This window comes from Panthera tigris, chromosome E3 (genome assembly GCF_018350195.1).
Source record: "Panthera tigris isolate Pti1 chromosome E3, P.tigris_Pti1_mat1.1, whole genome shotgun sequence".
Lineage (NCBI taxonomy): Eukaryota > Metazoa > Chordata > Mammalia > Carnivora > Felidae > Panthera > Panthera tigris.
This window is the reverse complement of record NC_056675.1, coordinates 38,066,449-38,081,874: the sequence shown is the minus strand read 5'-3', so window position 1 is coordinate 38,081,874 and position 15,426 is coordinate 38,066,449. Positions and strand designations below refer to the sequence as shown.

At 48.1% G+C, this 15,426-nt stretch overlaps 1 long non-coding RNA gene across 1 annotated transcript; it reads left to right on the top strand.

The window, feature by feature from the left end:
* The first annotated feature begins 609 nt into the window (after positions 1–609).
* Positions 610–15,164, top strand: LOC122234758. Its single transcript, XR_006212695.1, has 3 exons — positions 610–1,002; positions 1,766–1,875; positions 15,094–15,164. It is a non-coding gene; the product is annotated as an uncharacterized LOC122234758 (long non-coding RNA).
* The last annotated feature ends 262 nt before the right edge of the window (positions 15,165–15,426 follow it).

Below are 15,426 nucleotides of genomic sequence, written 5' to 3'. Positions count from 1 at the left end.
CTAGGAATTTTCAGTTTGAGTCTGTAGGGAAAGAGGCCCAAGAATATCATTATCAGCCAGGTTTGGAAACCCAGAGCAATGGTTCCCACCTCCCTGATAAAAACTTCCCTGAAGGAACTCTTTAGATGTAGAGATTCCTGGGGCCTCTGGGTGGCTCAGTTGGTTAAGCAGCCACTCAGGTCATGATCTCACAGTTCATGGGTCCGAGCCCCACGTCGGGCTCTGTGCTGACAGCTCGGACCCTGGAGCCTGCTTCGGATTCTGTGTCTCCTTCTCTCTCAGCCCGTTCCCCACTTGCATTGTCTGTCTGTCCCTCTCTCTCTCTCAAAAATAAATAAACATTAAAAAAAAATTAAATATAGAGATTCCTGAATGCCTTTCCTGGAGGTTCTGATTCCCCAGGTCTGGAGCAGGACCAGGAATCCACATGTTTACCCGGGGTCTCAGGCAGGACCGGCTTTAGGGGCCTGTGGTCTGTGCTGGTGCACAGGGCTGTGTGCTCAAGAGAGCCCACATTTGGTTCAAAGCTCTGCTGCTGACAGCTTCAAGTTCCTCATAATTTTATCTGTGACCTCAGGTTATGCAGGCAAGAGCACACTACCTCGGGTCCTGGGGGCTCAGAGCCTCTGCTTCTTGGTCATTTCACCTCCCACCACTGCTCTGCCTCCCTGGGATGGCTCCTCTGCCGCCAGAGCCCCCATGCCCTGGTGTCCCCAGCTCAGCCTGGTTCCCCCTCCCTGCTCCTGCCTGGTGACCGGGCATTTTACTTTCTGGGAGAGAGAGAGAGAGAGAGAGGGAGAGAGAGAGAGACACCACCGTCTTGTCTGCCCTTCACCCTCTAGTCCTGATTCTGCCCTGGTTCGGGCTGCACAAAGGCAGGTTACTGCTTCTCTGCCCTCACTCCTGCCACACCAGCGTCCAGGGGGACAGGAGAGCACAGGAGGGGACACCAGCATTGTTACATGCCAGCGTATGTCATCCAGGGGGAGTGAACTCAAAGAGGTGATATTTGGGCAAAAAGCAGTAAATGAGGGTGGGCTCCAGAAGCGAAGGGGAGGGGGGTGCAAGCTGGCTCACTCCAGGTGTGAGGCTGTGTTCTCAACCCTTAGTCTTAGAACCGTCCAGCAAAAGTGGAAAACACTGACATCCAGACCCCTCCTCCCTAGTTCAATTGGTCTGGGGTGGGGTCCACATACTTGTCCTTTAAGACGGTCTCCTGTGATTCCAGTGACCCAGGAAGGGTCAGGGCCCGCAGGAGCCGTTGGTTTCCAGGATGGATTAGGGGGTGCGGGAGTCTGTGCTCTTGGATTAAACTTTCAGAGCTGGAAGCGCCCCCGGATGGGCTCAGAGCCACTCCAGCCTGCTGCTACACACAAGGAACGAATGCCCGGGGACAATAGAGAGGCGACAGGGTCCTGTCCCTGCTCCCAGTCCGGCGTCCTGGCCGTTCCCAGGCACCCCGACACCAGAAGCCCCGAGTAGAGCTCGCCTCAACCCCTTCAGGGACGCCACCCGCCCCGGCTGGCCGCGAAATCCAGGGGTCCCTCCTGCTTTGCTTTGTCCGGGACGGGACTCAGGTGCTCAGATTGTGGACGGAGAGGCGGCTCCGCGCGTGGCCAACGCCAGGTGGCGCCCGAGAACCAGGCCTGCCCTGCTCCGGGGAGTCACGGGGTCCGGGGGGGTCCTGTGGTCCCCGGGTCTGGTCAGCTGCTGGGCCTCAGAGCCTCGAGCCTCGAGTGCCCCTGTTTTCTCACCTCTTTCGCAGGGCTGTGGGGGCGGATTACGGGCAATAACCTCTCAAGACCTAGCCCTTGCCTGGCCCCTGGAGACGAAGGAGTCCGCGTTACCTCCCTGCCTCTGGCCTTCTCTCACTAGGTAGGTCTGTGTTCTCAGGTGAGTTGCTCATCTCTGGTAGCACATCTGGAAGGTTCTTCAAAGGTTTCCACCTCAGTGCATGCCTTAGAGGAGAGTCCATTGGCAAGAAAATCACCTATTTTAAAAACAGGAAATTTATCACAACAAAGAACGCATTTTCTACGCTGATGGGATGGGAGAGGGGAGTCACATCCAGCACCCTGAGACTCTCTGTAAAGTCCCCAGTCTGAAAGGATCTGGTTTTGTTCTGCATTATTTTCACGTCAAATGCTTTCAGTATTTTATTACAATTTTAGAAGCAAAGACCCATCACTAAGGTTGCTACTAATGGTGGCCCTCCCTAACACAGACTGTCTCAGAAACCCAACAGCCAAAAAGCATTTTGAAGCAAGATGTCACCTTGCAGTTCTGAGTACTTAAAATACTTCCCTTTGAGAAGCTTGAGTTAGCATTCGCAAAATGGTGTTCCCTGCGTTACCGGTTATTTCTTTTTCTCCGTACCCATTTTATTTAAAACAATTTCTTCAACTAACATTTATTTGCCAGTCTCTGGATTTAAAAAAAAAAAAAAAAGTTCCAGGGGCACCTATGTGGCTCAGTCGGTTGAATGTCCGATTTCGGCTCAGGTCATGATCTCACAGCTCGTGAGTTTAAGCCCCGTGTCGGGCTCTGTGCTGACAGCTCCAGAGCCGGGAGCCTGCTTCAGATTCTGTGTCTCCCTCTCTCTCTGCCCCTCCCCCCACCTCAAAAATTAATAAACATTAAAAAAATTTTTTTTTAAGTTCCAAAAATCCCCCTCCTCAAAAAAAAGCCCTCCAATAAATAATAGGAAACCATCCCTACCCCTAGGAACTGCCCCCATCTGACAGGGAGAAAGGAAGGTATGTAAATGATGCTGACACTGGGATATTTTATGGAAACACGTGTTTAGGGCAAGCACAAAGGAGCAATTCATTACTTTTAAAACTTCGTATTACAAAAATTTTCCAATATAAACAAAAGTAAAACAAATGGTCAAGTGAATCCTGTCTACCTGTCAGCCAGCTTACAAAACTATCAACGTATCGCCAATCTTGTTTCATCTGTGCCTCACACGCCATAAAATTCACCCACCGTAAATATACAACTAAATGATTTTGGTAAGTTTATATAAATAAATATATATATGGTTGTGCGACCATCATCCCAAAGCAATTTTAGAGTATTTCTACTATCACCAAAAGTTTTAAAACATTTTTTTAAATGTTTATTTATTTTTGAGAGAGAGAGAGAGAGAGAGAGAGAGAGAGAGAGAGTGAGAGTGGGGGAAGGGCAGAGAGAGAGGGAGACACAAAATCCAAAACAGGCTCCAGGCTCTGAGCTGTCAGCACAGAGCCCGACACGGGACTCGAACCCACAACTGTGAGGTCATGACCTGAGCCGAAGTCGAGCGCTTAACCGACTGAGCCCCGCAGGTGCCCCGATCACCAAAATTTTGATTGTGACTATTTGCAGTTCATTCTTGCTCTCATCCCTAGATGTAGGCAACCACTAATAAAGCTCTATTGGTTTGCTTTTTCTGGACATTGCATAGAGGGGAAATATAGAATATGTAGCGTTTTGCATCTGGCTTCTCTCACTGAGCATCACGTTTTCAAGATTCATCTGTGTTGAGACACAAATCAGCGCTTCGTTCCTTTTTACTGCTAAATGATATTCCACTGTGTGAAGAGACCATGTTTATTTATCCATTATTACTTGGTGGCACATTTGGGTTATTTCTGCCTTTTGCCTATTGTCAATAACATGCTGTTGAATGTTCCCATTCCAGTCATTGTGTTTTCCTGTCTCTTTCGTAGGGATCTAAGAGTGGAATTACTGGGTATGATGATAAGTGAAACATATGAAGATTCTTGTGCCAAACCTTTGTTTTTCCGACGTGGCCATACCACTTTAAATTCCTGTCGGCAATGTAGAAGGATTCCAGTTTCTCTGCATCCGTGCCAACACTTGTTGTTTCTTTTTGATTTTAGCCCTTCTGGTGGGTGTAAAGTGGCATCTAATTATAGTTTTAACTTGCATTTTCCTAATGGATGATAATGTTGAGCATCTTTTCATGTGCTTATTGGCCATTTGTATATCTTTGTGGAAATGTCCATTCAAAGCTTTTGTCCAATTCTTATTTTTATTTTTTAAAAAGTTTATTTTGAGAGAGAGAACAGAGAGCATGAGCAGGGGAGAGGCAGAGAGAGAGAGAATCCAAAGCAGGCTCTGCATGGTCAGCATGCAGCCTGATGTGGGGCTCAAACTCACAAACCGTGAGATCATGACTTGAGCCGAAACCAAGAGTCGGACACTTAACCAACTGAGCCCCCAGATGCCCTTGTCCGATTTTTAAAACAAACTTTTTTACTTTATTATAGATTTACAGGAAGATTGTGGAGGGAGTAGATACCCTTCACATCCCTCATACCTAGTCCCTCCTGTTGTTACCATCTGACACGAGTGGGGTACGTTTGTCACAATTAACTAAAGTCCATACCTGGTTCTGATTTCCTGTTCGGTCTTTACCTAATGCCTTTTTCCTGTTCCAGGGTCTCACCCAGGACAACACATTACATTTAGTTGTCATGTCTCCTCAGGCTCCCCTTGACCATGACAGTTCTTCAGACTTTTATTATTATTATTTTTATACCTTAACCTTTGATAATCTTATTAGTTTTGAGGAGGACTGGTCAGGTATTTTCTGGAATGTCCCTTAACTGGGCCTTTGTCTGATGTTTTTCTCATGATTAAAATGGAGTTATGGGTTTTTGCGGGGAGGCCTTCAGAGGTAAAGTGTTTGTATTAGGTTGGCTCAGGCTGCCGTACAAATACCACAGACCAGGCAGCTTCACCAACAGAAATTTCTTCTTGCTCAGTTCTGGAGGCTCAGAGTCCAAGATCAAGGTGCCAGGAGAGCTGGCTTCTTCTGAGGCCTCTCTCTCCTTAGTTTACAGATGACCATCTTCTCCCTGTGTCTTCACGTGGTCCTTGCTCCACGTCCTAATCTCCTCTTCTTATGAGGACACCAGTTCCATTGAATCAGGGCTCACCCCAGGGATCTCATTTAACATTATTTACCTCTTTAAAGATCCTCTCCCCAAATATGGTCACATTCTGAGGTGCTGGGAATTAGGACCTCAACATATAAACTTGTAGGGAGGGGGGAGTCATAATTTGGCCCAAAGAAGTGTCATTTTCATCCTATCCAGGGTCCATGCTATTTGACATGACTTATCACTATTGATGTTGACCTTGGCTACCTGGCTGAGGTGTGTTTGTGTAAAGTTACTCCTTTCCTTCCTGCTCCCATACTGTGCCCTTTGGGGAGAAGTCACGGTGTGCAGCCCACATCATAAGTTTTATCCCACTGTAGGGATTATGTTCCATGTATTTTGTAAAACTCTTAGGAGAAATCTAGGGGTAAATCTCTGTGACCTTGGTTTTGGCAATGGAAATCTTAGATATGACACTAAAGGTACAGGCAACAGAAGAAAAAATAGATAAATTGGTTCTCATCAAAATTTAAAACACTGTGTATCAAGGGACATCATCAAGAAAAGGAAAAGACAACCTACAGAATAGGAGAAAATATTTGTAAATTATATATCTGATAAGTCTAGTATCCAAAATATATAAAGAACACTTACAGCTTAACAACGAAAAGTGTTTATAAATCTAGTGTTTATAAATCAACGCTGTACTGAAGAACCCTGTACATAAGATAATTGACATGTTTGAACAGATCTATAGAATAAATTCCCAGAAGTGTGTGTGGTTTTTTGACAGATATTGTCAAATTGCCCTCCATTGAGGGTGTATCGGTTTAGATGTCTCTAGAATTTATTTCCAAATCTCCTGTGAAATATGCCAACACCGACAAGAACGTTCATTACGGCATTCGTCATAATACCTCCAAACTGGAAAGAACCCAGTGCCCCTCAACACAAGAGTGGATAGACACAGCATGATCTCGTCATACCACGGAACACTACAAAGCAATGAAAAAGAACAAAAGTTCTGCCACCCACCACACAGAGGACTCTCACAGGCGTGTCGAGTAGTAAAAGAAGCCAGACACAAAACCATACTTACTATAGGACTCCTGTGAGGTGCTCAGTCATGAAGCTAAGGGAAGAAGAATCTCTGAGATCCAAACAGCAGTTAGCCTTGGATCGAGGGGTGCTGGCCACTCAGGCTCGAAAGAGTGCACTCCCACCCCGCTCCCCACGACCAGGTGCTCAAAGCGCCCTACACTTTGATCTGGACGATTGTTACATAGGTGAATAATACATAAAAACTCACTGAGCTACGTGTGCTTCGTTGGTATAAGTTAGATCTCAATAAAAAGCAAAAAGGTTAAAAAAAAAAAAGCCAACACTGCTGTGCTAACCACGTGGCCATGGTAGAGGGCGATCTCCTTAGCTACAAAGAGTCAGAAGGCAGACCCTGTGTCTCTTTTGTTCAGTCTTGAGCCAGCTGTGGGTTCCAGGTGTAAGGAGGGGGTGTCTAGCAGGGGGAGGGGTCCTTTAGGTGCTCTGGGACAGGCGTGCACCCCTGCCCATGCTAGACCATTCTCTGCACCAGCTGTTGAACAGCTGCCTGGTTATTTTTAGCCCTGGGGCTCTGCATGAAAAGAGCCTCACGCAAGGGCTCCTTTCTCCTGCCATTGACCCTGCTCCTGGGCCCTCTCTCCCCACCCACCCCAGGCTTTAAGGTTTCTGGAACATTCCAGGTCCTACTGCCTAGACTACATGTTGCTATGGTGAGGGGTCTCTTCTGCAGAGCCAATTCCTTAACTTTAGGAAAGGACGATGTGGGGAGAGTTTATTTCAGACTCATCAGACTCTGAGGACAGGCCCCAGGAAGGTCCTGGGCACTCAGCAGCCTTGTCCTCTCTCTCTAGGGGAAGTAACACCCACCTGGAGCCTCAGGCGGAGGACGGAGTCCCTTCCTGGGAAGCTTGACAGTGGTCCTGATCTCTCCTCTTCAGGATCTTGGGGGCCTTCTGGCTAAAGAGGCTGCTCAGCCTCTATCCATCATGCCCCTCCTGTGGCTGGCACGGGCCTTCTGGAGAGCTGGCTGTCCCCTGCCTGCCCCATCCTGTGGGGGTTCCCAGTCCTGAGGCCAACCCCCTCCAGGACAGCTTGGGAAGGGGCTAAACTCTCGCCCCTCACCCCCACCCCCTCTTCTGGTGAGCATCCTTCAAGAGCCTTGAATCTTGTCTCCAAGCCCTGTTTGGCCCCAAATTCATCTTGTTCCTTATTTTGGAAAACCAGGATGCTTCCACCCCCACCTCGAATCGGAAGGGTGGCTGGCTGCCCACCTTTCCAGGGGTGGCGGAAACAAACTGAACCCCAGTGCTCTCCATTGTTCAGCTTAAAACTCCACAGGGGAGCCTCCTCCCCTTCGACCTGACTGCAGGAGAGGCGTTCTGAAGACACGATCTAGAAACGGATTTGAAAAATCAAATCCATTTTAAAAGTAGTGAAGGCATTTGCCTGCCTCCTCTCTCTCTCTCTCTCCTTCCCTCTCTTCCTGCCTTCTCTTTTTCCTTCCTTTTCTCTCTCCTCCCTCCCTCCCTCCCTCCCTCCCTCGGTCAAGTGGAAGGTCTCTCCGACTGGGGAGGAAGGTCGGGTAAACCAGACTCAAATGGACTTCACTGGGTTGGTCTGAGGCATTAGGCCCATGTTCTCTGGGCGGCGGCTGGGCTCGGTGAGCTGACCGACCCCCTGGGTGGTGGGATCATCCCACCTCCGTGCACTAGGAGGGGGGACGGGGTGGGGGGCACACACTTCGTCCAGGAGCAGGGTGGGGGGGTTCACTTCACTATCACACATCACCTTCTCCACTGAGGGCTCTCGGTGGTCGGCACGCGGCTGACCCATCAGAATCCCCCCTCGGGCCCTGCGTGGGCAGAGCGTGTGGAGTTACTGACAGAAAAGCAAAAGCAGAATTCGTTTTCGCCCTTTGAGTCCGTGGCTGCCTGCCAACGTCTCCTTCAAATACGAACATTCCTGATTTCATTCTGGCACTTTTTGTCAGGTTATTGCAAATTGGAAGGGTGAGCAGACAGAAACAAAATGACATTTGCTGAGCGGGTGGGATTGTTTCTAAATCTATTCTCGAGAGCACACCAGTGTATGTACACTCTTCGGGGGGGCACTCTCCTCTGTGGGGGCTTTGAATCCAACTCAGAGCCGGCCTCATTTTACAACCGGTATCCTCCGGTCTCGATGCATTGCTGTTTCCATGTGTGCAGAATAAGGAGGCGTGGGACCAGTATATGGCGAGGACCCTTGTCAGCCATCCCTGGAAACATACATATGCGAGACAGATGGGTACTAGATCCACAAGATAATGGAGAATTCTAATAAATTTCACCGGCATCAAATTTTTACGTTCCTGTAAACTTATGAAAACCTTGAAATTAAAGTTACTTCCTCACCACAGTACCAGAGCGACTAATTTGATTGAAAAGCAAAACAAAACCCTTCCAGAAAAACTGATAAATTAAAACTAAAACTAATACCGCTTCAAAACCGAGAGTGATATCCTCAAGTGTTAACCTTTGCTCCCACGTCCCTGTGGCTGGAAGAATTCGTTATACAAGGTACTTTCTTGTTTTTTAAAAGAAGGTTACAGCCTTGGTATGCTGGCTGAGTCAAGTGAAGGGTCTCTTGGACGAGGAACTCTTGGTCTCTGACCTCACGGGGAAGGTCTGAAGGGCCACCTGGGAGGACTGTTTCAATCTCAGGAAAGCCACTGGGCTGGAAAGGAGTCCCTGCTGGGGCATGATTCTATGTCAATAGATGCTTTCTTATTTTCAAATGCGCTTGATAACTGGAAAAAAAAAGAAGGTAGACATTTCCTTCACAGACAGAAAAAAAAAAAAAAATGCCACCAGGGCATTTGAAAGCAAGCCTTTTCTCTTTCTAGATAGTTGGGCTGCATTTTAAAACAAAAATGAAAGCAAGCCGGGTCTCCTCCCAAGGAGGCTACCAAACTCCTCTTGGTATTGTGTTTGTGAGCCAGCCTCACACACCTGTCTGCCCAACGGCACCTGAAAAAGTACTGGGAAGTACACACCTAACGGTCTTCCCCAGGGAAGCTGACCCAACCAAAGGAGGGGAGAGCTTTCTACGATTCCCGATTCCCAGGCTCCGAAGCCTGTCGACTCGGTTTTCAGCATATTCTTACAACTCAGGGGATCGGCAGTCACACTTCTAAGTGAAAAGATTAGGAAGCTGGGCCAGTGAATAAATGCTTACTTTGGATCTGTACTATTGATTAAAAAAAAAAAAAAAAGTCACTGGAAAAAATGAGCCCCCTTCTTCCATTTTTGCTTGAAGCAGTCCAAAGAAAACAAGTTTTGGTTCGCTCCCGTCTGCGAGCTCAGCTCACGGTCCAACAAACTCCAGAGAATTCAGAGAAAGCTCCCGCCAGACATGCAGGAGTGTATCCTACCCACAGTTCCCAGAGGCTTCACCTGCTCTCCTTCAGAGGTGGGGAGAGAGACTCCCAGGGAGGGAGTGCTTCCTCGCTCTCTATCTGCCTGTCTGCACACGTTCCTGCTTGAGGAGAGGGGCTAAATGAACCTTCCAACCCCGAGAGTTGCACCTGAGGCCCAGAAACTTGCAGTCACGCTATGCGTTCGGGACACTTCGATTCAAGCTAGGGAGAGCTGATGGCAGCACCCCCACCCCCTTCTCCGGGAAGTGCCTGCATTTGGTATTAAAATGCACCCACCTGCTTTTGACCCCCAACCCCCACCAGTGGACTGCATACCCACAGGGGCTAACCCGTATGAATTGGTCTTGTGTTAAAGAGAGGTTTCAGAATCCCTGCAGATAAATCCATTTTCTGATCCATAATTTACATTCAGCGCATCTCCTATTTGAAATTGTGCCAAGCCCAGAAAAAACAACAAAATTTGAGTCAATGATACTGTATTTTGAATTCTTTCCCCAGCTTTCCTCGATAGATAGTGTGAAGTTTTCTCTAATACAGTGAAACATTTGAGTACACGACAGATGACAAGGTCTGTAGTAATGACTTACAGATAACGTGCTTTTATCTATATACAGATGTCGCTTAGTATTTCATAGATACAGTTCTTCTTGGTTTTGGTTGTTGGCAAAACGTAAGCAGTTTCTTTCTTACTTTACTTTTACTCTTCTATTTACTTTTATTTACACTTAGGCCCCTTCCCTTGAACTGAAAGCAAACTTCGAGTCCCCGTCTCAGCTTCTGTCAGAAGAGAGAAGAGGGGAACGTGTTTGGAGGGGATGAAAGAAAGAACCACAAGCAGTTTCTAGAAAATAGGATCTAAAAAGAAAACTATCCATGCTTTTGGAAGGGGAAGCCTATTTATAATCCGTGATTTCTTTCTCTGTTTCATGGGTAGCAAGAAGCAAAGCCCATGCATAGGCAGCCTCCGTCAGCGTGTGTGAAGGAATGCTGGCTTCAGGGTAGGACATACGACCGTCCACAAGTCAAAGGCTGCTTGAAGGAGCCCTTCCACGGTGATTCACCACCACAAGCAAGGACACACGCCCTGGCAACTGTCAGGACAAAGCTGGACGGGGCCACGCTGGCGTGTCGTGTTACATTAGGGCTCGCGTGCCTCACAGAATTGGTTTTGGAAGGATGGGTGCATGGATTGAGACAGTGGAAGTTGATTGTAGTTTCTGGATCGTCTCAGGGACGGCTAATCCGAAAACGCCGTCTGTGATGGATTGTGACATCGACAGAGGATTTCCACGAGGATGTTAAGGCTTTGGGTTTTTCACACGACGCTCATCAGTGTGCGGTTCTTGGTGCTCTGGTTTAATGCCGTAGCGCGAAGAGGGGGACCTGGAGGCCCTGCCTGGCACACCTGCTGCTGTGACATCTGAGGGTCACGGGGGTGGCAAAGGGCTGCTGGGGATCCAAGACCTGCTGCGCTAGGTCACTGAACACTGGTGAACTGCTCTCTGTGGACAGCCACTTCTCTGGGCATCCCCAGGTGGTCCTCTGCTCTTCCCCTGACCTCCCCCAAGTCCAAGGATCGCTTTGGGGAATCCCAGGATACTGGGGACTGGTGGGGGGTGGGGGTCTCTGAGGGTCCGGCTCACTGCTGCCCAGGGTTGGCCCAGGAGTGGAGAGATGACAATCCTCTTTGTGAGCTAGGCTCCAACTCCCAGCTTGTGACTCTGGCAGCTCCTTGGGGTTAAAACCAGAAGGGTCTTGAAGATTATTTCCTGAAGGGCGGTGGATGTCACAGGCTTGCCTGGGCCCTGGTGGCAGTTTATGGCGAGGGGCTTGGGACGTCTCAAACTGGGCCAGTGTGTGAGGTGTGGACGGGGAAGAGTGTGACAAGTGGAACAGGAAAGACACCGGAATTCTCCAGGAAGACGGAGAGGCCGCAGGAGGGTTGGTGCCATTGTAGTGCTCGGACATCGCCTTCTTGCGCTTCAGGAGGACTGGAGGAGGGTGGGGCCCGGCTGTCGCAGGGCACGCGGGACGTTCATGCTGTGGCAGTGGCTGTGCTCCTGCTAGAAGTCATCGAAGGGGCTGCTGCTACAGGCACTAGTGACAGAGGTCTTCTGTTTCAGGCGGGGACAGGAGCCACCGGTTGGGAATGCAGGACAGGAGCCACTGGTTGAGAATGCAGGCAAACTCTTGGGAGGTCCAGGAGGGAGGTCCAGGAACTAACGAACAGCTAGTTCATTAGGACACACTGGGTGTTCTCTCTAAGCACACAGGTCTGAGCCTACTGTCATTCTGCCAACAAAACGGGCAGTTGAAGAAGGAGAGGAGCAAATTTGGAAATGAGATCCTGAAAAGATCGAAGTGGCCCATCATATTGGCTGCGTAAGAAGCGCGAATGGAAGATTTTGGATTGTTATGTGATTTGTGCAGTATGTTCACTCTGTCTCATTAGAAATACTTTAGGAAAAAAGTTGCTTTTATCCTAATTTGGATGACTGCTTCAAATTTTTTCCCCCTCCAAATAGTTTTACCTTATCTTCTTAGGTTTTAATTGAACTAATTTCCTGAAAGTTCAGGTAAATTGCATTTTTTAAATATTAAAAACAAAGAAACAAATCCAAATGCTCTCTGGGTATCATGGTAGGTTAGGATCTTTAGAAGTCGACAGAAGTCCCTGAATGAAATTTTGGGAAAGTGCAACTCATCATGCAATCAATAACAGGAGATCAGGGATCATGTTCAACCATATTCTTCTGTGCTACATGAACAATCCAAACGTATCTGTGATGCCATCAAAAATCTTTACTCTTGAGGAGGAAGAGGTATCATTCTGGCAAACCAAAATTACCAACGAAAAGCTCCACCAACCCACCATGCTACATGACTGGCCGCTAAAAGGTAAACTACTGGCTTCCTCAGTCCTTTGTGACTAGTCAACAAAGTCCATTTTTTACCCCAAAGCCCCACATTGGTGGACAATGCAAATGACATTCTATGTTACTTCAAGTTACATAGCCAAGTTGTACTTATTTCTCTTCCCCTCTAATACTTCCCTGAAATACCAGAGGTATGCAGATATCTGATACAGGTGTTTCAAAAATGACCTAACAGTATATATAATAAAGAATTTATTGTGTAATCAACAGTTAGAGGGGGAAAAAACCCTGATTTTATGTTAAAAGTATGCAATCTATTTGTTCTGTTGGCAGGAAGTATAGGACAGCAACATAACAACCTGTGCTTTATGCTGATCTTGCTGAAGGCACTGACATGTTGCAAACTTTGCCTCATTTCTGATGAGAGTCTTGGTTAGTATATGCACATTGGAATAATTTTAAACTCCATTTTAAGCATATGCCAGCTAATAAACATCCTACATTTAAGTCATGCATCCAGTCTCACAAAAAGAAGGGGAGAGGGAGAGGAGAGAAGACGTATTCTACCTTGTCGGTCACTTGCTGACCTGCTGTCTGATTTCACCATTTAAATGCGTGATGACGCACTCCACTACCTGGATTCTTTGCTCTTTCCCGGCAAAGGGAGGCGGAGGTCCAGACATCTAGTTATTTGGATTTGGCAGCATGCTCTGTGTTCTGGCTGTGTGGCTGGGAACAAGGGGCAGCCACCAGCTGAACCGGGGGGGAAGCCACTCAGCTACGCTCAGCTCTCAATCTGTCGCAGAGGGAAAAAAGCTCTCTGCCTACCTCCTTTGGCGAGGCGTCGTGAAGACAAAAGGGGTTCCCTGTGTCTTGAGTTCCTTGGTATAAAGCTGTAAGGGGAAACTGCTTTATGTGGAGGGGCATGTTTGCATACGTGAGAACTGAATTTCGCAGCGAAAGGGTTCTTTCCTTTAAGTCAATAAACTGGCTGCTCACCGTGTCATTGCAGGTTTGTCCATATTCCCGAAGTCAGACAGTGAGGATGGCATGAAACGAAACCTTACTTGGGAGGTTAACACTACCGGTGCAAGGGGCTGGGGCGGCAGTGGAATGAATGGAGGCACGTGTGTCCTTGGAGAGAAATGGCTGTCCCTGAGCTGGGGCTGGCTGGTCTTCGGTGGGCGGAGGTCTCCCCAGCAGCCAGTTCTGGAGAGCTGAGAGGCTGGAAGCCAGGGAGAATGTGAGTGGAGGTCTTCCCAAGGACGGGCGCAGCGAGCTGTGAGGTCGCTGTGAGCTGGGCACAGGGATGTCACAAGGGGCTGCTGCAAGTGTGCAGGTGTTCAGCACTTCCTTTTCCTGGGATCACACGGACAAGTCCAAACAATTCCTCCTTTCTGACGCCATCCATTGCCCTCCCAATCTACGTGGCAAGAATTTTATTTGCTGAGAAGATCAAGAAAGTCAGAGGAAGACGTTTAGAAGAGCAATTCGTTTACAAGATTGCCAGCTGCCTCGGCCCACCTCTCGACAGGGCACAGGGCAGACACGAGAAGGTCAGAGACATCTGGACCCCCTCCTCCTGGAGAGGGCAGGGAGACACTTTACTGGGTGGCGGTGTTCCTGAAAGGCTCCCACCAGCCCAATCAGTCCAAGCCAGCGCCTTGTTCTGACACCCTTGTGCTGGGGCCCCAACTGCCATCTGGAGAGGACGGTTTTAAAAATAGAGCATATGATTTTATGGGTTGCATGTGGAGTGGCCTCACCCCTCCGTGAGGGACCGACCCGATACGGGTGCAGCGGTTTCTCTGAACACTTCTCTGTCTGTCGCTCTCTCTTGGGAGACTGAATACTCCTTAAGACCATGAACACAAAGATCATCTCATGGGCTACAGAGGACACTGAGAAGCCACTGTTTAAAAACGTCAGTAAGGAGAAGATGTCGCTACACAAACCCAGATCCCTCCAGCTGTCCTCGAATTTGTAGCGGGAAAGCAATGGGAAAAGCAGAGTCTGTAACCACAGTGGCTGCTCAAATATTCTCAAGCCTTGTGGCAACGTCAACAACCCACATAAAGGGAGGTCTGCAATTACTGGGCGCGTAGTAGGTACTCAGTAGTTACTGGCTGAATGTTCCTTATCTGTTGGGAAGAATCTGACTTTGTAAAACTGTAAAGTTCTTTGAGCGGCTCTTTGAATATAATCAAATAACTCAGGCATCAAACACTAACATGTCATTTGCTTGGGAATCCACGTACAAACAAGCAGCACTGACGTGGCGAACCAAATTTCCAATGGCGTCCGGAAATGCTTGGAAACCTCACCTGCAGAGAGTTCTAATAAAAAATCATCCCTCTAGTTACTGCAGATCGCGGGTACTTTATTTGGATCTAGGGACTCCGGAAATTGTACGCAACACTAAGAGGGTTTGTTTGTGTGTGTGTGTATGCGTGTGTTTTCTGTGTTTGCTTGTTTGTTTGTTTGCTGGAGAAAAGAGCCACAACTGTCATCAAATTATCAAAGGCTTTGTGAGCCAAGAAAGGTTAAGATCACTGCTTTCCGTGACTGAGACTTAAGGAGGCACTCGGCTTGCTCGATACATGACAGCTTAATTCACTTCTCCTTCCGGTGTCCGGGCCCAGCAGGAACAGAATTCCCCAAGCTTACATTAGTCTAGTTTACAGTGACAACTCTTTGGAGTCATGTAATTAAAAAAAAAAAAAACACAACAATTTTTATAAAGGAACTGTATAAAAATAGACACTTGGGGGGATTTTTAATCTACACATAGACGCTGTGCAACTGTGTGCTTTTCTTAATCGCTTCCTCTTTCTTATCTCTTCCCCAGTTAGCTTCCTTTTCCTGGCACTCGGGATCCATTCCAGGTGCCACAAGGAGGTCCCCCACACTGGAGAAGAGCAGCCACAAAGGCTAAGTCCTACTGCAAAAATTCAGGGCCATGTTTCTTCACTGAGAAGTCTTCCCAAGACCCCCAGGGTGCCTTTTCTAGAAAAGAGACCCATGTTCCCACAAGACCTTCAGTGCAGCACAGACCATCACTGCCTAACCTTCTGAAAGGTCCCCATGGCTCAGGAGGAAAGGACGCCCGCGTCAACGAATAGTGCCCTCACTGGCACCAGGTTCTAGCAGAGAACCAACTAGAAGCTTGATCCCTGTGAAG